Source organism: Ambystoma mexicanum, chromosome 5p (genome assembly GCF_040938575.1).
Source record: "Ambystoma mexicanum isolate Mex_15411 chromosome 5p, UKY_AmexF1_1, whole genome shotgun sequence".
Classification (NCBI taxonomy): domain Eukaryota; kingdom Metazoa; phylum Chordata; class Amphibia; order Caudata; family Ambystomatidae; genus Ambystoma; species Ambystoma mexicanum.
The window spans coordinates 761,464,302-761,484,680 of NC_090930.1; positions in this window are offsets into that span (position 1 = coordinate 761,464,302).

The window sequence follows — 20,379 nt, forward strand, 5'->3', positions numbered from 1 at the left end:
AGAAAGTGGGAAGCCCAAATCGGAAGGTGCAAGAAGAACCCTATATTGATCAGGAGGAGCAAAAGCTGGAGAACAGTCAGGTCCCCAAAACTATTTTTAGCCCCCGAATAAGGATAGAAGAGGGTCAACATCCACCATATCTCTGGATGACTTGGAAACCTCTCAAATAGAACAAAACTTATACTGTGAATATTGGGGGCAAGTTACAGAGATCTGCCCTGAAAGTATAGAGGAGGAGTTGATAGCAGCTCAAGAAGGGGAAAGGAAGATGGAGAGAGAAAGAGAAGTGCGAGAACTCTTGAAACCATCTCCTCCGCAAACCCTGATTAATGAAGGAAGGGTTGGAAGTTCCAGCAGTAACAGTCCCAGTTATATGCTGGAGTGCTTGGACCTGGGCCTCGGTGCTCCACAATGGAAACTCCAAGTGAAACACTGCAGTTCAACTAGCACAGGGGAAGGGTATGTGAGAAACCTGAGGGTATTCTCCTGAGTAGACCTCGAGAATCCCTTATTCAGGTGGCCAGGGAAGTGCCGACGCTCTCAGATCCGAACCCTGGGGGCGGACAAGTGAGGAAGGATCACTTGGGTTGGGGAACCTGGGGTTATGCTCGGGGGAATACCCCAGGTGAGACACACTATTATACTGTTGAAGGAGAGAAGAACACAGTCTCTGGAGCTTTTGTAGGTTGTATTACATCTACCTCCCTTCCACCCAAAGAATCTCCCTTATCCAATGACCACTCCATATCTGATACATCCTCTAGAAGCCCAAACCCTGTTGCATTCGGAAACTACATCTCCAAGAATCCCTGTTTTCCTGTTTCCTACCCAAATACTTCCATTCATTCTTCTCTGCGTCCCTCTGATTATTATTTCCCGAATTCTCAATCTGCTTTTATAAACTACTACCATTCCCACAGTCCCCCTTATTCATCTCACAAACCCTACAAAAGTCCCCTTTCTGAGTTAACCAACCATCCCCTTCCTTTTGACACCTTTTCCCCCATCCTACCCCGTAGGATGTCTGGAAACTCTTACCCCCTCTTTTTCCAATACAAACACTTTCTTACACTGTGACAAACAACGGACTAATACCAAAACTGTTTACCAGACATGTCCCAACAAAAGGGTCAGGCAGAGTCAAGCAATTGACAATAATCACACACAACTGACAGCCCTTTACCTTCCCCACAGGGTTAAAAGGCAGAGCACAAAAGCACACTACGAGCAAAGCTGAATGCATGGGAAAACAGCTATACTGGACCAGCAGTTCAAACGGAGGAGAAAGGCACCGAGACCTGGAAGAATGACAAAACGACAAAAGGTGAACTGCCCTTGCCCTTTTCAACTCAGACCCGCGAAGCCTCCGAAAAGGGAAACCAGAAGACCAGGATTTACAGCTGGTGTGCATAGTAACAGATGTCAACGGCTCATGGGGGCTTCCTGCATTGATAGCGCAGGCAGGGAGGCTCGCTGGCTACCCTGGTACCATCCTTGACTCCAGACACAAGACAAGCCAACGGGTGCAGCACAGCCAGTGAGTGGGAGGAAGCTGATAGCAAACCGATCTGTGTTGAGCCCAAGGCTGCAAGTGGCAACATTATATGAATGCATGGAACAAAAAAACTGGTGTGTGTTTGAACTTTTGGGGAAGCCCTGAGAAAGGCCAGCTGCAGAGTGGTCAGCCACTGCCGGAGTGTTCATTCAAAGCACTCTCGCTGGCCCCTTTTGTTTTGTCTTGAAACTCCAAGTACCAGAAGGCCCTTGGAAAGAGTGGCATGAGGTATCAGAGTGGTCCTACAAGGGTCACTTGAAATCCCTTGTACAATCAAAAGTCTCTGACCCAATGCCTAAAGAAAACTAGGGGAAGCAAACCCTCCGCTGTTGATAGGATGAGTAAATCATGAACTGCACAAGAAAAGTAAAGTGAACATTGTGTTAAAGATGGCTATGTGAATCAGACCGAGGGATGCCAAGAGAAAAGCTGAGAGAAGTAAATCCTGCATCAAGATAAAAGCAAAACAGACTGTTAAATTGGCAAATGTGAACCAGAGCCGCGGGAGCGTGTCTGTTTTGTAGAGCGTACAGCGTGGAGCGTAGAGACTGGCCAGTAGCATTCCGTTTCAAGTGGCCATGTTGGGAGGATCACTGTATTCAATCCCCCATGGGTCAGGGACCAAGATGTCCAGAAGGGACGCAGACGACGGTTCATGACAGTTCTGCCTTGTCCTGTGCTTAAAAGTTGGGGAATGGAGACCCAGTCATACAATCCTGACTTACTCTTTTGTGAACACTTCTTTCTTTTCAGGTGAACATTATCCCACACTCTTTTGTAATTTAGTGGTAAGGATTGGCAATAGTTTTTTTGTATAGGCCTTTTTATTTGACAAGACGCTACTAGGACTGCATTACTATTATTTGATGGTTGTTGCTTGCTCCCATCTTAGATTAGGCATTTTTCTCACCCATGCATACAGTATAATAAACATCCTTGAACTGTGATCACTTGTGTCTGGCTTTCCTGTTGCCACCCTGAGTACCTTGCAGTAAACTATGGGGTTTGGATGTGGAAAATGTGTTATAAGCAAGGGGATACTGCGTCTCACCCATCAGGCTCCCACTTCCACTCCCCAAAGACCCCCCAGCCAGGCAATCCTCCCCCACTAGTCCACCCCCAGGAACTGGATCCAATAGCGATGGCTGTGTCCTAGCCACCTGGATGACAGATCTCCGGGGACTAACGTTGAGACACCTTCAGGTTTTTCACAGTAGCCTAAATAAAGCATGCTATCACAGATCGCAAGTTTTGATTTATTTATAAACCAGGAAAAGGTGGTTTTCTTTTTCCTCTTACAAAATGCTAAGACTATCTTTTTTGGGTTAATCCTTAAGTTATTTTCAGTGCTATAATAGGAGAAAGCATCAATGAGTCTCTGCAGACCAACATGAGTACGTTTAAAGAGGACAAAATCATCGGCGTAAATCAGCCATGAAATACTAAGATACCCACTTTTCAATGGGACTGAGGATGCTCCTCTGAGGCTCCCCCCAATGTCTGAGACATATATATTAAAAAGACAAGGAGCCCAAGTGTCTAAGGCCTTTGGAGGTAGGAATATGAGTAGACATCGTTCCCTCAATACTTAAACGAACTTGCACGGAAGTGCCTTCATGCAGATGTACCAGGATTTTAATAAACCATCAGGGCACCCCAGACTGCTTAGCTTTTTCCATAAAATTGCACGATCCACAAGATCAAAAGCTAGAGATAGGTCCATGGCGACTGCATAGACAGGGTGGGCATCATCCTTCCATGCCAAATTCTGTACATAAGACATTAAAAAGCCTCCACAATCTGTTCCCATATGTTTCTAAAAGCCATTTCGGGTATCTGTATAATATTCATTGACTCACACCAATCCTCTAGATTCTCTAGAGTCAAGGCAGAATTGTTTTGGGAGTCAGTGTCTAGGAGTGTTGTAGGACCGTTTTATCTCCTTTTTTATAAATGGAAATAATATGGGCCTGTTTCTAGGATGGAGGAAAGGATCTGGTAGTCGTAATATATGTATAAAAAATAAATAAGATGTGTGCCCATTACCAGATATCGTTCTTAAATGTTATTGGCCAAGAGATTTGGCCCAGAAGCACAGGAGGTGCTAGCCTTCTTAATGTATCTTTCGGTATCCTCCGTTGTGAAGAACAAAGCCCAATCGCTGTCAGGATTCACCCAACCCACTGAGTTTGGACACTCCCCTCCCCATACAACTCCACAAAGTGTGCAGTCCAGACTTCTTCAGAAATCGGATTACTTTGGAATATGATGAATAATCTAGAGTAAAATCAGGCATTTGTACAAAGGTTACTGTAATTTTTACGACTCAAGGTGACCAGCATCCTCTCGCCATTCTGTTGATACAACATATGCCTATAGCTTTTTAACTGATTTTTCAAGCTTTGTTTTGTTAGCTTGACCATAGCATAGCGAACCTCTATATTTAAGCTGCCATTTTTCAATAGCCTGCGTATAGTTTGGCGTGCAATTCTTTTCAGGTGGCAGACATGCAGATCAAATTTAGGAGGATGACTTTGTTTTATCTAACTGCTCATGTTACTGTTAAATGCAGACTCCATTGTAGTTTCAATTAGCTGTTTGAAGGGAACAATTGAAAAAAGCTAAAACTTATATTCATATTTGCAATTCCTAAAATTATGAGACATCACCATATTGAATTTGTTAATATTTCCTTGATGCCAACTCAGTCTAGTACATTTTGTGTTCACTGTCAGTGAATGAGGAAAATAATTCAGACCTTGTGAAGCAAAATACGAGGTTAACATACTGTGACCACTGGAAACAGCTGGGAATAAATCAAATTTCTTACATGATTCCAGAAAGGCATGGGTAACAAAAATGAAATCTATAACAGATGAACAATCCCTACCATGTCGACTGTTCAATGATTTTTTCCTCCAAGAGGGGTCATTTAACACATGCCATTTAACACGTATAAGCCCCAGGTTTCCAGGATTCTATGCCATTTCCTTCCATGCAAAGCCTTTCTGCCTTCCAACAGGTTTTCTGTTATAAACCATTCTTCTAGAATAGAATTAGCTTGCTGCAGAAAAAGGTTTAGATCCGTAAGCGGATTCCAATAGACTTTTAATAATAAAATATTTCGGAAAAATCTACCATTCAGCCCTTTAATAAATACTGCTAAAATGCCCTTGGAGGAGTCAGATGTTGTGTAAAGCGATAACCCAGATCACAACCAATCACCACCAAGTGGCCCCCCTGTGGGACGTCTCTGCGTCCCTTGGATAGTGGGGACATCTATGATGGAATACACATCCAACACATGGGAATGGACCAACCAAGTCTCCTGCAGCACAATAAAGGAGAGGGTTCACAGAAAAGCACACACAGAAATATCAGACATGAGGGAGGAAAATCCTCTAGTATTCCAACAGATTAATGAGACCTTCTCGCTTGCTAAAGGGAACCTTTTATTTCTTTTAGTTGATTAATAGAGTCTCTCAGTCAACGCCATTCCCCCTCCAAAACTTTAGGGCAATTAGCGCTTTTGGAATCTTCAAATAATCAGGTGATTCTATCCCGACCCCCACGGACAGAGTCATCTTCCACTGAGGAGCCCTCATTCATCCCCTTGCTGTCTAACAAAAGCCTTTTGCTGGGAAATAGATCATAACCCAATCTATTAAGATTAGAGGCTTCCGTTAGAAGCACATCATAGACGATGTGAGACGGTATGTCAAACCTTACATGGTCATATCTGAGTGGGTGATTAAAATCTACTAAGTTAATGGGCCTCATTACGACCCAGGCGGTCTGGAAATAACGGTGGCGGTAAACCCGCCGCCACAGTTGTTTCCGGACCGCCTGAGTCCGACCCCTGCAGGCGGGAGGTGATGTTCCCGCCAGGTCTGACCTGGCGGGTTTAACACCACCCGCCTGCAGGCGGACGAGGAAACACCGGCAGCATTACGAGATGCTGCCGGTGTTTCCATGATCCCCATTCCCATCGAGTCCTATAGGACTCGATGGGAATGGGGATTAACACCATTCCGCCTCCGTGATTCCCAGAAAACCGGGGTTGTAATGCCCCGGTAATTCCGGGAATCATGGAGGCGGAATGGTAATACGAGTCCGGCGGTAACCAGGCGGTTTTACCGCCGCGGTTACCGCCGGACTCGTAATGAGGCCCAATGTCTTTATCTGTGATTAGCCGGGGGGCTGGAATTTAATTAAAAAGACCAAAACTCGCATTCTATTGAGGGATGCTGGCCCCCTCTATCAAACATATACTTTAGGGTAAGGATCGAATTATCAGGAAATGCTACTTTTTTCCTTTTTATCTCCTCTTTCACCCTACTAGAGCACTTTACTGGAATGTATGGTCTCTGAGCCTCCTCAACATGAGCCGAGGTGCCTCGCCTAATACCTGCCCACCAGACTTTCTAGTCAGCTCTAACACCAAGGTGTTAGTACTGGTCATAGATCCCACTCCTGCTTGATCAATGGACTTAAACACTCTATTTTGTTTTAAGATTTGAGTCACTATTTCAGAGATTGCTTCCTTAGTTAAGATTTGGCTATTAGGTGCCGTCTCTGGCAAAGGGAGGCATACTAGGTCCTGAACAGACGATTGACAGGGACCAGTCCTCAAATCAAGATCTCCCTGTGAGGCAGCCTTCTGCCCTTGGCTAGCGTCAGGGATCAGATCTTCAGGCCCCCGTTTTGCTGGCCTTTGAAAGTGCTGGCCTCAGTTTGACATTCTTTGTTAATCACAAGGGGATTATTTCCTCTAAGGGGAAACACTACAGGGACTGGGGGTCAGGGGGCACATTTATATATATAGTGGACTTGTTTATCTTTCTGGGTGTTAAGGGCAGGCAAACTAAATCTGAGTTGGTTGATAACACCTGAAGTATATCAACCAAAAGACCAGATGACACACTCTGAAATGCCAGTCAGACCATACAGATGGTCTGTGGCAAATTCCCCTGCCTGGGTCTGGTGACCATGGACTGTATGACTCAGGGTACCTACTCGATCCAGTGGATGATGGACCTTGGGGTATTATGGGGAGGATCCCATGTCACTCTCAGCATTCCCACCGCTTGGCATGGGTCTATCTCAAAGTGTACGGCCCGCCACAAGCTTTCCTAACTGGAGCCCATTCGGGGAATCCACTAGATGCCCTCCCCAGCATGGGAAACCCTAAACCCACTTCTGCTCCCTCATTATCCCTGAGGACATCGTGAGTGGGGCTCTTGTGACCTTGGAAAGCCTCTAATCCATTTTTGTAGAATTTGCAGAACGTTCTGTGAGGATCTCTGGATCCATTTAGATCTGCTTGACCAGTCTGCAAATCCATCAAACATCTTAAACAGTGCAGGGAACCTGAAAATAGCTTTAGGACCCACCCCTACCCCCAAGGCTCATCTGTGAACTTATCACCCAACAGCAGTGCAAGAGCTTATTACCTGCACATGTAGCTTGCCCAGACTCTCTATATACAAAGATGAAATCCAAGATGGCCACCAAAATTGTTATAGACTTAGGCTGGCCACCTCTCAGCACATATTATCCAGTCACAGCCCAGTCCACACTACAAAGGTACAGCCACTGAAGATACGACCTGACCTAGTGGAGAGACTACTTCCCTATAAAAGCCAGGCAGTTTAGTTCAGTATTGTGGGAAGAAGAAGCACGAGGCTCGCATATTTGGAAGACTGGAGACAGAAGAGACCTGGAGTGAGAGGAGAGTGGCCAGACATAGGAGCATGACGAGGTGACATCAGCGGAGATGAAGAGGTGGTTTCTGCTAAAGTTCAGGAAGAGATGGTTGTAGTTGAAGGGAAGGCAGACAATGTTAATTTTTTTGTTGAGACAAGGAGGTGGTTATATTTAAAGGAAAGAACGAAGGACAAATTGAGTTGAAGAGTGTAGAGGTAGGAGTTAGTTTCAGGAGTGGTAGAGGTGGTAAGAGACCAGAATAAGGCTGGTGAGGAATTGGTGAGACCTTAGTGCAAGGAGGTGGTCATGATAATAGTGGCACATGTGGTAGTAGATATGATGTTGACTGGTTAATTTCTACCAGTCTACTGGAAGGACCTATGTGGGAAATCCACTGAATTCTTATGCAAAAGTCTATTATTATCCAATGGTTTTTAAAAATATGTTAATTAATGCCATTCGTTGTGGTAGACATATTTTTATTTGACAAACGATATTTTGCTGAGGCCTTTAGCAAACATTGTTAGGTCCAATGCATTTCGGTCTATACTAGACCTTCATCAGGGACTATTGATAATAAGAAAGAAATGAGAAAAAAGAAAAAAATAAATAAAATCAATTTTCACTTCAATATTTTACATACATTCTTGGATTAAAGATCTTATGTTAAACATAAACTCAAGTGTGTTGAACATTTTCAGAAAAAAAGTACCTGAGTAAAATGTTGCTCAAAATATTTGGCCTTATTCACTTTGTTCTTTTGTTGGAAAGTAATCCAATTGCTTCTCCACTTAAACGTGCTAATTTCTCTTAACTGTTGTGTTTCCTTTGTCTAACATCCTTTGTGTTCTGGTAACCTAGACAATAATTAATGTGCATATAAAATCTATATGTATCATTAACAGTGCAGTCAAATAACTATAGTTTCACTTCCCCACAATGGGAATCTTACCTATAGTTCCAGTCCATTTGGCAGCAACAGGGCACCTTGCACGCGTGAAAACGCTCTGCTGGTTGTCCTGTGCGTTTTTATGTAAAAAATGGCGCCGGCGCGCAACGTGATGACGTCATCAACGTGATGACGTCATCACGTGCCGGCGGCCATTTTAAAGTAGTAAAAAAATCGTGAATAACACAAGCGGTCATATGCAGTTAGTCTTTTAACTACTGTAAGTATTTAGAGAGTACTATTCTTATCACTGAGCTGGATAAAACCAGCTTATGCTGCCATGATCAACAACCCAATTTATAAACAATCTTAGATTGGGTATATGAATGTTGATGTGCTAACGATGTACCTCTTGTTTCTTTATTGCTCCATGTAAATTCCTCCTAGTGTTTCTAAAATAAAGTAAATAAAAAAATGCATATGACAATGCTTAATGTGAACACACACTAATACAAACCACTTATGTATTTCTTCAATCTCTGTTATCATTCAGTGTAACCTTCTATACATGTAGTTAGACATTAGGTAATTAACAGTATACTCACGTTCCAAATATCAAAATATGTTCAAACTTGGTCTCATAAATTATACTTTAGAGAAAACATACAAAATTACATTCTTCGTTGAGACCATCCGGCTGCATGGAGTTGAGTTTTTCAATCCAGAAAGTTTCTTTCTGGTTTAAAAGTCTGTTGATGTCCATTCTCTGACCTGGGGTAACCTCTAGTACATCAAGAATTTGAAATTTCATTTGAGATATCTCATGTTGAGCTTCTTTGAAATATCTTGCCACCGGGGATTTGATGTTACCTGTACGAATGTTCGAACGATGTTCGTTCCATCTTATTTTCGCTTTGCGGGCCGTTTGACCCACATAATACTTGCCACATGGGCACTTTATACTGTATATGACATTCATAGTGTCGCATGTTGCAAATTTTGTCAAATAAATTTTACGAACTGTATTTGGATGGAACACCACATCCCCCTTCTGGACCATATTACAGTTCGAACAATTCAAACATGGGTAGGTGCCCTTCCTCTTAGATCTTGGCTTGTGTGCTTGAATATCACTCCGTATCAACATATCCTTGATGTTCTTGCTTCTCGTGTAAGCAAACATTGGCGGGGTAGTATAAAGATATCCCAATGACCTATCTTCTGATAGAAAATGCCAATGTTTCAGAACTATTTTCTTCACCTTATTGCTTTCTGTAGAAAATTTGGTCACATAAATAAGTGGTGTTTCTTTAGTTACTGGTAATTTCTTGAGTATCTCCTCTCGATCCATTCTGGCCACTTTAAGAATAGAGTTATTGATCTCTTGTGTTGAGTAACCTCTTTGTTGAAATCTTCTAGCCATTTCTTCTATTTGCTTGCCACATTCTACTTCATCTTGCACTATTTTTTTAACCCTTAACATTTGACTATAAGGGAGACTCATAAGTGTATTTTGAGGGTGAAAACTGAGTCGATGTAGTAGGTTATTACGATCACTTGATTTACGGTATACACGAGAAGCAAGAACATCAAGGATATGTTGATACGGAGTGATATTCAAGCACACAAGCCAAGATCTAAGAGGAAGGGCACCTACCCATGTTTGAATTGTTCGAACTGTAATATGGTCCAGAAGTGGGACGTGGTGTTCCATCCAAATACAGGTCGTAAAATTTATTTGACAAAATTTGCAACATGCGACACTATGAATGTCATATACAGTATAAAGTGCCCATGTGGCAAGTATTATGTGGGTCAAACGGCCCGCAAAGCGAAAATAAGATGGAACGAACATCGTTCGAACATTCGTACAGGTAACATCAAATCCCCGGTGGCAAGACATTTCAAAGAAGCTCAACATCAGATATCTCAAATGAAATTTCAAATTCTTGATGTACTAGAGGTTACCCCAGGTCAGAGAATGGACATCAACAGACTTTTAAACCAGAAAGAAACTTTCTGGATTGAAAAACTCAACTCCATGCAGCCGGATGGTCTCAACGAAGAATGTAATTTTGTATGTTTTCTCTAAAGTATAATTTATGAGACCAAGTTTGAACATATTTTGATATTTGGAACGTGAGTATACTGTTAATTACCTAATGTCTAACTACATGTATAGAAGGTTACACTGAATGATAACAGAGATTGAAGAAATACATAAGTGGTTTGTATTAGTGTGTGTTCACATTAAGCATTGTCATATGCATTTTTTTATTTACTTTATTTTAGAAACACTAGGAGGAATTTACATGGAGCAATAAAGAAACAAGAGGTACATCGTTAGCACATCAACATTCATATACCCAATCTAAGATTGTTTATAAATTGGGTTGTTGATCATGGCAGCATAAGCTGGTTTTATCCAGCTCAGTGATAAGAATAGTACTCTCTAAATACTTACAGTAGTTAAAAGACTAACTGCATATGACCGCTTGTGTTATTCACGATTTTTTTACTACTTTAAAATGGCCGCCGGCACGTGATGACGTCATCACGTTGATGACGTCATCACGTTGCGCGCCGGCGCCATTTTTTACATAAAAACGCACAGGACAACCAGCAGAGCGTTTTCACGCGTGCAAGGTGCCCTGTTGCTGCCAAATGGACTGGAACTATAGGTAAGATTCCCATTGTGGGGAAGTGAAACTATAGTTATTTGACTGCACTGTTAATGATACATATAGATTTTATATGCACATTAATTATTGTCTAGGTTACCAGAACACAAAGGATGTTAGACAAAGGAAACACAACAGTTAAGAGAAATTAGCACGTTTAAGTGGAGAAGCAATTGGATTACTTTCCAACAAAAGAACAAAGTGAATAAGGCCAAATATTTTGAGCAACATTTTACTCAGGTACTTTTTTTCTGAAAATGTTCAACACACTTGAGTTTATGTTTAACATAAGATCTTTAATCCAAGAATGTATGTAAAATATTGAAGTGAAAATTGATTTTATTTATTTTTTTCTTTTTTCTCATTTCTTTCTTATTATCAATAGTCCCTGATGAAGGTCTAGTATAGACCGAAATGCATTGGACCTAACAATGTTTGCTAAAGGCCTCAGCAAAATATCGTTTGTCAAATAAAAATATGTCTACCACAACGAATGGCATTAATTAACATATTTTTAAAAACCATTGGATAATAATAGACTTTTGCATAAGAATTCAGTGGATTTCCCACATAGGTCCTTCCAGTAGACTGGTAGAAATTAACCAGTCAACATCATATCATTAATTCTTACCTTCCTAAGCAACGGGAAGGAATCTGGCGACAGGACCAAATACTACACCTAATACAGATTATTCTAATAACACAAGTAGTGCCCACTCATTTTTTTTCTCTTTTGGACTACCACATGTGGTAGTAGACTCATAGAGGACAGGTGGTGAAGTAGTGAGACCTGAGGGGAATTATCAGCTGAGACCTACAGAGTTGTTGAGGGAGGTGGTGAGATCAGACGGGAGGCTGTGGTGAGGAGGTTAGTGCTAATAATGAGTGAGTGGTATGTCAGCTGTGCTCCAAAATCTGGTGGTGTCAGTGAAGTGGTACATTGGTGCTTGTGCCCAAGACACAGAGGTGATTATACACGGCTGTCATCGTAGCAAGAGAGAGAGAGGGTGGTGACACTGAGTTGCTGCTAGTGAGAAGTCAGAAGAGACAGCAAAAAGGGATTGGACAGAAGATTCTCATGACTGGGGAAACAGGATTGTATTTCACTGTGTTGAGAGGAGATGCGAGTTGGAGGAGGCATGGGGAGTTTATCAAGGTGCAAGAGGCAGAAAGATTGAAGGCTGACAGAAGGAAGTGAGGGCAAGTGTGGTCTGCGGTGCACTAACCGGAGCGGAATTAAGCAGAGCAGTCTGTGTGCTCTCCTGGGATCCCCTCATTTTTGGGCATTTACAGTTGGGACATCCTGATTGGAAGGAAAAGGAGGAGCTACACTCAAAATCACTCTTCAAGCGTGGAGCACGTGCAGAAGTGCAGGCAAATGTGGTCTGCGGTGGTCTGCGGGAGGCTGAAGGTGGCTAGAGAATAAGACTGGATCTAGTTTTCCAAAGAAACCAGTAAGCACTGAGCTTTGCAATGCTTCATTTTCTGCTTTTTACACGTGGGTGGTGGCCAGCATCTATTTGATAAGCATTGCAGGTATTTAGCTTGAACACTTTGTTATATTTGACTTTTGGAGCATTTGACCATCAAATGACAGCACCTCCTGTCTCGTCGTACAATGGTTAATCCCCCTCACTAATATGAGAGGGGGGTTTAGTTTCTATTTAAGACAAGGAGGCGAGTATTATGCACACATTCTTTACTTCTGACACCATAGCAGCAAAGAAAAAACTTTACCAAATAAATAAGTTTGTTCAAAAGAAACTGAAACAGAACTTTAGGTAAACCAAAGGAAGAATCCCCAATCCAACATGTAGGTCGTGTCATGCCCTGAAGGTAACCAATAGGCACCGACCCACCCCCATATAAATCCTCTCCTCAAATCCCAACTCCTCTTCTGCAGCTGCATCACACTGGATGCCAACCCTGAAGATTAAACATTGTAGCTCGGAGACACGATCCATGTCCAACTCTGAGGATCTGGAACCTCGGGGCATCTCAGAACGGTGAGGGAATCTCCTTGATTGAACCACCTCACCCCGAAGCTGTATGTAAAACAAAAGACAATATAATACTTGCCTCCTTGTCTTTAATGGAATCTAAACCGCCTCTCATGTTAGTGAGGGGGATAAACCATTCTATGTCAAGACAGGAGGCTTCATATTATGCAGGTTTAAAGCCCTTGCATCACATTAATTAAAACATGATCAATACATATGTGGTAAAATGTTTTGAACGTTGACTCTCTGGACCAATCAGCTGCCTTCAAAATTTGTTCCAGACTACCCCCCAGGAAAGCGACTTTAGAGGCCATAGCCCCCCTAAATGAAAGGGAACCGAAAGAGGAAATGTCAACCATTGCTTCCTTCATAACCCACTTAATCCACCTGGCTAACGTGGCGGGGGACACTGGTTTGTGTTTTTTTTAATAAGAAATGAGCAGAGAGGTATTGGGAGGCCGAAGTCCCTCTGTCTTCAACTCAAAACATTTTAAGCATTGTATCACACACGACTTGGGATCCTCTGGAAAAGCCGGGTAGGAAATGGAGGAAATTAAACACTTAGTTCTCCTGGAAACAAAGAAAGTATTCCCTTGCGCAGTGAACACCTTGTATCCACATCCAATGCTCTAATATCTGAAACCTTCTTAATGGAAATAAGGCATAACAACATGGCTAGCTTGGAGAAAAGTTGTTGCAAAGACAAATCCTCAGGTTTTGTACGATCGGACTGAAAAAAAAGGTCCGACCGTACGAAACGACTGAAAAATGCTACCAGCAAAGGTTTGAACACCAAAAGTTTGAACCTTTGGTGGTAGCATTGCAGGTAAGTAAAAAAAAAAAACACCCCACTCACTATACTGTGTGGCATAGTGAGCGGGTGTTGCGGGGGACACCCTTGCAGCCCGGCAGTATGTAAGTGTGTTTGCATGACAAAGGTGCATACTTTTGGTAGTTTGCACCTTTCTCATGCGAACATTCCGGCTGCGGCAAAATCAGCCGCGGTCGGATCACTTAGAATCATTCCTCATTACGAGGCCAAGAGTGACACAAATCCAGCACCTGATTAACATCCCATAAAACAGAATACTTAGCCTTAGGCAGAATAGATTTGAGGGCCTTGCGCACCAAGAAGTTTCTACCCACTGGTTCCCCTTTATCCAAAACATGCCCTTCTGAAATGGCCGACCTGAACCCATTGATAGTTCTGTATGCCTTGCCCTGCTTTCTGCTTAAATAATTTTACTAAGAAAATAACCACTTCTACTGGAGGGGCAGAAACGGGATCGAAGTGTTGAGCCACACACCAGCTAACCCAGCGGTTCCATGCGGAAAAGTACCCTGACTTGGTAGAAGCTACCCCGGAGTCCTTGATCACACGGATAGAGTCCTGTGAAAATCCCTGGAAGCACCAGGAAGAGCTGAAATCTTCCAAACCATAAGGGAGAGATCCCCCTGAAGGACCAGCTCGTGAGGGAGACCCGAACAGGTCCGTCAGGAGCCGAGGGTGGAGAGGCAGAAGACGAGGAATATCCACTGCCAACTCCAATAGGGCTGAAAACCACACGTGGGAGGGCCAAAAGGGGGTTCCTAACACCAGCGTTGCCACCTGTCTGTGTACTTGAACTTGGACCCTGGCTATCATGGCAAAGGGGGGAAAGGAATAGGAAAGCGGAACTGATCAATCCTGGAGGAAAGCTTTGGTTGCTAATGCACTGGGATTTGGTCTCCAACTGTAGAACCGTGGAACCTGACAACTGAGCCTCGAGGCCAAGAGAGCTACTTGAATTGGACCCCAGAGAGACAAGATCTTGGCAATTAGAGCTTTGTACAACATCCTGTCGCTCCTATCCTGGAGATGTCTGGAATTCCAGTCCGCTACCGCGTTGTTGACCCCTGGAAGATATTGTGCTTACAACAAAATGTCCTGTTCTAGGCAAAAATACCAGCACTCCCACCCCAAATCTGCTAAGGCCTTGGACTGAGTTCCCCCGAGATGGTTTATGTATCAAACTGCGGAGATATTGTCCATCCGAAGAAGGACGCAGCAGTTCCCCTGATCCTTGAGGAGAGGCTTGACTGCAAAGGAGCCAGCTAACAACTCCAGACAGTTGATGTGCAGTCTCTTCTCTAAACTGGACCACTGCCGCCCGTGGACACCTGTCCTAGCCTAGCACCCCAGCCCGCTCTGCTGGCATCCGACTCCAGAATGATGTCCGGAGTGGGACCAAAAATCGCTCTGCCATTCTAGGCATCCTTGTGCCTGAGCCACCAAAGGAGTTCCAACCTGCCCTCTGGAGACAGAACCACTAACTGAAAGTAAGACAGACTTCTCCGAAGATGCTTGTCTTTGAGGCGTTGCAATGCCCTGTAATGGAGGGGAGCCGGAAAAATGGCTTGAATAGAGGCTGACAACATCCCCACAACCCTGGCTAGCTGTCTGAGGGAGACCCTCCCACTCCTGAGGAGGAGGAGGCGGATTTCCTTCTGTATTTTGGAGAGCCTGCAGTCTGGAAGGAGAAGGATGCACTGCTTGGAATCTATATTGATGCCCAGAAATTGGATACATTGCCTGCGCTGGAATATGGAATTCCCCGCGTTTATAAAAAAGCCTAACGCTTGTAACACAGAAACTGTTAAACCCAGATGAGTCTGAAGAATCTGAAAACTCTAAGCTAGCAGGAGCATATCATCTAGGTAAATTATTATACAAATCCCTTTGCACCTGATGTGAGCCATCACCGGCTTCATTAGGTTGGCGAAGCACCAGGGGGCAGGCGAGAGGCCAAACAAAAGTGATGCAGACTGCCAATTGTGAGACCACCATTGGAACTGTAGAAACTCCTGATGGGGAGGGAAAACTGGGACTACCAAGTATGCATCCTTGAGGTCTATCTTGACCATCCAATCTGCTGGGAGAAGGGTTTCTCTGAGGAGATTAATTCCCTCCATCTTGATGATACATTACAAATGAGTTGAGGGCTCGCATGTTTATAACTGGACGAAAACCCTCCTCGGGCTTCAGGACTAGAAATATTGTGTTCAGGAACTGGGAGGCTCTGAAGAAAGCTGGAACTACTGCTCCCTTGAAAATGAGGTCCTGGACCTCTGCAACTATTAATGTCTGCTTGTCCTTGTGGAACACGAGGGGAAGGGGCAAGGAGAGCTGACAAAGCGGGGAATAAAACTCTATTTGAAACTCCCTCACTGTTCACAACACCCAGGGATCTGAGGTGAGAGTCTCCCATCCAGGAAAATACGTGGCCAACCTGCCCCCTAAACCATTGTGGGAAGAAACGTTTAAAACATGTGGCATTACCTGGAGCTGTTCACGCTCTAACAGCACCTCTGCCGGTACGTCTTCTCCAATGGAACCCCCTCTGGGGGTAGAATTCAGACTGGGCTGCTTGAGCAGAGTAAAATGTGTGTGCGCCTCTTGATGCATATTGTCAGGGGTGGGTAGAGCCCTGGGGGAAACGGCCAGAGGAGCAGGCTCTACCTCTTCCAGCCCTGTCAAAAATGTTGGGGGCAAACACCTTCCTTATGTTGACCTGAGCCTTATCCAAGACAGTGAAATTGTGTACATAGGCTGACAGATCCTTGATGAATCGATCACCAAACAAATTACCTTGGGCCTTAGGCCCAGCTTCCACTTCCACCATATCCGCTAGCTTTGAGTCAAGGCGCATAAGGAGAGATTCACGCCGTTCCCTAGAAATGGCGGCATTGGCATTGCCGAGCAGGCAAACCATCCTCTGTATCCAGCCCCGGAGGGCTTGCACATCGATCGGGGAATTGGAAAGTGCAGCCTCCTCTGCCAACTCCAAAATCTGCGTCACAGACCCTAACACATCCAACAACTTGTCCTGGCAGCACCTCCAGGCTTTATTAACCCCTTCTTGGGGTCTTTCCCCTTCTGGGACAAAAATGAGACCACGGACTGGTCAATGTCCAGGGCAAGGGCCACTTTGTCTGGTCTGGAACACTCCGAACATAGCTTGTTCCTGTGCTCTATGGGTAGAGGGCATCTTACCCAATTGTTCAAGAAGGCAGACACAGTGTCCGAGGGGTGCCACTCTGCTGACCTTGGATGCTGAATAAGGGATGGGTCAAAGAACGGAACCCCACTAAAATCCAACAATGGCCCCTGGGATGGAACTACGGGGTCTCTCTTTTTCTTACGTCTTTTCAGAGGAGAGTCAGAATCAGACGATATGGCAGCTGAAGGGGCACTTGCAGGAAGCTTTGAGTTACTAGGCCAAGCGGGAACTGACTGGGGCTGATGGGAGACCTCCAATTTGCAGGTCGGACCTGGCGGGCGGAAGGGCTCCCGCGAGCAGAGCATGTCGGATGAACCGGCACCGTTCTGAATGGTGCCGGTGCATCCGACCTCCCCATTCCCATTTGAGCCCTATAGGGGAGCATTCCATTCCGGCGCCCCTGAATGGGCAATTAACGAGTCTGGCAGGGCCATAATGACCCGGTAATTGTCCATTCTCGGGTGTTGGTAAAATTTGCAAGTTCAGCGGCAGCCTGCCGGTTTTACCGGCAAGGATACCGCCGAACTTGTAATGAAGCTTCTTTCCCAGAAAAAAATCACAAACTTCTTACTACCACGGAATAATGCAGATTCGAGTATGACTGCAATCACATTGGGTTTAGACATTAATCCTCTTCCTCCATCCCTCCAGGCCAGCCCGCCTTTGGGGTTGATTACTTCAATGATTAGTTCCTAGGAGGAGCTCCATCTTTGCAGGCTACTCTGAAACCTTGTTTATCCGGGGCTGATAGATCCTACGATGAAAGGATTATAGGCTTGGAAAACATTGTGCAAGTCAACAGTGAATTACAAGCGAATAGAGCTAGGCTGCTGCACATACTTTCTAGAATTCCAGCCTTGCGTTTGTTGCACACAGAAGATATTAATTTGGTTGGTGTTTCGGAGAGGGGCGAAGGTTAGCTAGTTCTGCACTTTTATTCGCACATTTTTCCACGCATTTTCTGGGACCAAAGAGACTCATTTAGCTATGGGGTTAGATTGAATCAATTTTACTAACCGTGATGAAATAAAATAATTTCTTGAAAATTGGCCCCCTAAAAGCTTGAGGTTACTTTTACAGCAGCCGCCTCTACAAATTAAAAAATACTTCTCCTTGTGTACTTGATCTGTGATCAATACATGGTCTCATGACCTATCTATCGACTCCAAACAGGACTGATCTTGGCTAGTGGCCTCTCTAAACTCTAGCGCAAAACCAAAAGGCTTGTTTTTCTACCTTTAGCCCTTCGGATTTAAGATTTGTATTCTGCCACTCTTGTGGCTTTACGAGCAGCTTGGACACCCCAAGGTTTAAATCATTCTGTCTAGACCAAAATATTGTAATGTTACAAGAAACCATGTCTATAGAGCCACTACAAATGTAAGGTTACAAAACATACTTTAAAGCGGCCATAAGAGGGTCAGCTGGCTGCCCATGTGGTGCGGGGGGGTTTGATTACTGAAATTGACTTAAATCTTTATTGGCATTCTTTTGAAATGTGTACTGCTAGTGAAGGTGTGTTGGCACTGGGCCTGTTTTTAGCCGACCCGCCATTACAATTGTTGGTCATTAATCTGTATTGGAATCCAGGAGGAATGTTACTCAAGGCGATCCAAACAGTGATAGACATAATATTGGAGCGGTTAGGGCATGGGTTCGCTAATAACATTATAATTGGAGGCGATTTCAATTCTGCATGTGCAGAGGGATTCATGTTAGATGATAATATTGTCCACATCAAAAGAATGGTGTCAGCGATAACAAGCGACAGAGGAAAACTTTGGGATCTCTTTTTGTAAAGATGAAACTTAAAGATCCTGCTTCCTAAAGAATGGATATCCAATGCCTCTGTAAACACTTGGAACAGAGGTGCACAATCCTCTTGGATTATTGACCACGTGCTTGTTTATTCGGATATTTAATTGTTAAGCTCCCCTCTGGCTATATTAAATATTGAACTTAGTGATAATTTGACTATTAATTTTTCCATTCAAATTGTGTTTCGTACCCATGAGATGGATTCTATATTGACTATGTTGTCCTTGGATAGGGGTGGCTTTACCGTAAAATCGAACATGGGTACGTGTAAGAAGTTCACCACAGTGATGAAAAGTTTTCTTGACAGGGGTGGCAGTTACACTCTCTCCAAAGCTTTCTCTGTCACTTGTTTTAATAAGACCATCAGTATGTGTTTGTAAGAGATTTACTGGGAGATGTAGAATGCTCACCTCAGCGTGGCATAGGCAGCAGTACGATTCCAGGGTAGCCTAGGCTAAGAGAGAGAAAATGAGACTTTTAAGAGAGCTCCGACGTGAACCAACCGCCGATTACGACCTTGTAAAGGTTAAAGAGTAAGATTTGTCCAAAATACAGAAATTATTTTAAAATCTTAAAATACCAGCTATATATTAATGACAACCGGAGTTATGTTTAGGCCCATTTAGGAGCCTGACACCAAGGGAAGTGAAGAGCCTGGGGAAGATGGACTCATGAAAATTATTTATATGACTCTGTACCCAGGTTAAATAATCAATGTTATGCCAATCATGTCTATCTAATGGTCACTAAAGAATGGTAAAATGAAATGTTCAGAGGTGCACATTTGCACGCCAAAGGAAAGGTTGGTATTAAAAGCATGTTAGTCTTCATAAGTGCTTGTGTACCTGTAGTCCTGGGTAGATCTTTTATTTATACGAATTTGTTGGAGGAACGAATGACACAAAAGGTATTTCATGCGGCAAAAACGGTTTGCCAAAATCCCTGAACTGGTCTCACGTAATTTATAACTTTATTTCTCAGCTACCAACATCGACTGGAACTCCAGAGGCTCAGGCCTCCCTGCCTCCTTTATCCTCCTTTAGGAAGCAGCAGGTATTGACCAGCCACTTCTGATAGGTATCACATGAGTGTTTTTCTCCCAGCTTGTTTAAATGCACCGAACTGCATTGCAGCCTCCCTGCAGTGCACCACATGAGCAAACCATTCTGCACACTGTATGACAGTTTTTAAAAACCTGTGACCTTTCATGATCTAATCTCAAGCGCTACTTAATAGTAATAGAATGTGCCGTTAGAATTCTCCACATAGCTTGAACAAATCATACTGCACACAGGGCTGCTTCACAAGCCTGCAGCTACTTTTCATGTTTCAATACTAATTAAATAAGTACACGAATGTCGTTTTTTTGACAGTTGTTCATGCCTCTATAGTTTATACCATTCTTTAATCAGTTAGCTGTTGAAAGGAAAAATGACTAGATAAATGTTCATTATTACTTGATGTTAAATGAGTTCTTTGATCTTTCTCTACTTCATCTTTAGTTATTTCTTTCACCCTATTTCTTTTGATGATTCGGTCACCCCACCCTTCCTACCAACCTCTTTATAGTGCACAATTAAGCCTTGACAAAGCGTACTTTCAGTGCTAACTATACATGCTAGCATTAATCCTTTCCTTGAGGAAATCAGCACATCAAAGGTGTGGCCACGACTATAGGTATACGAGGACC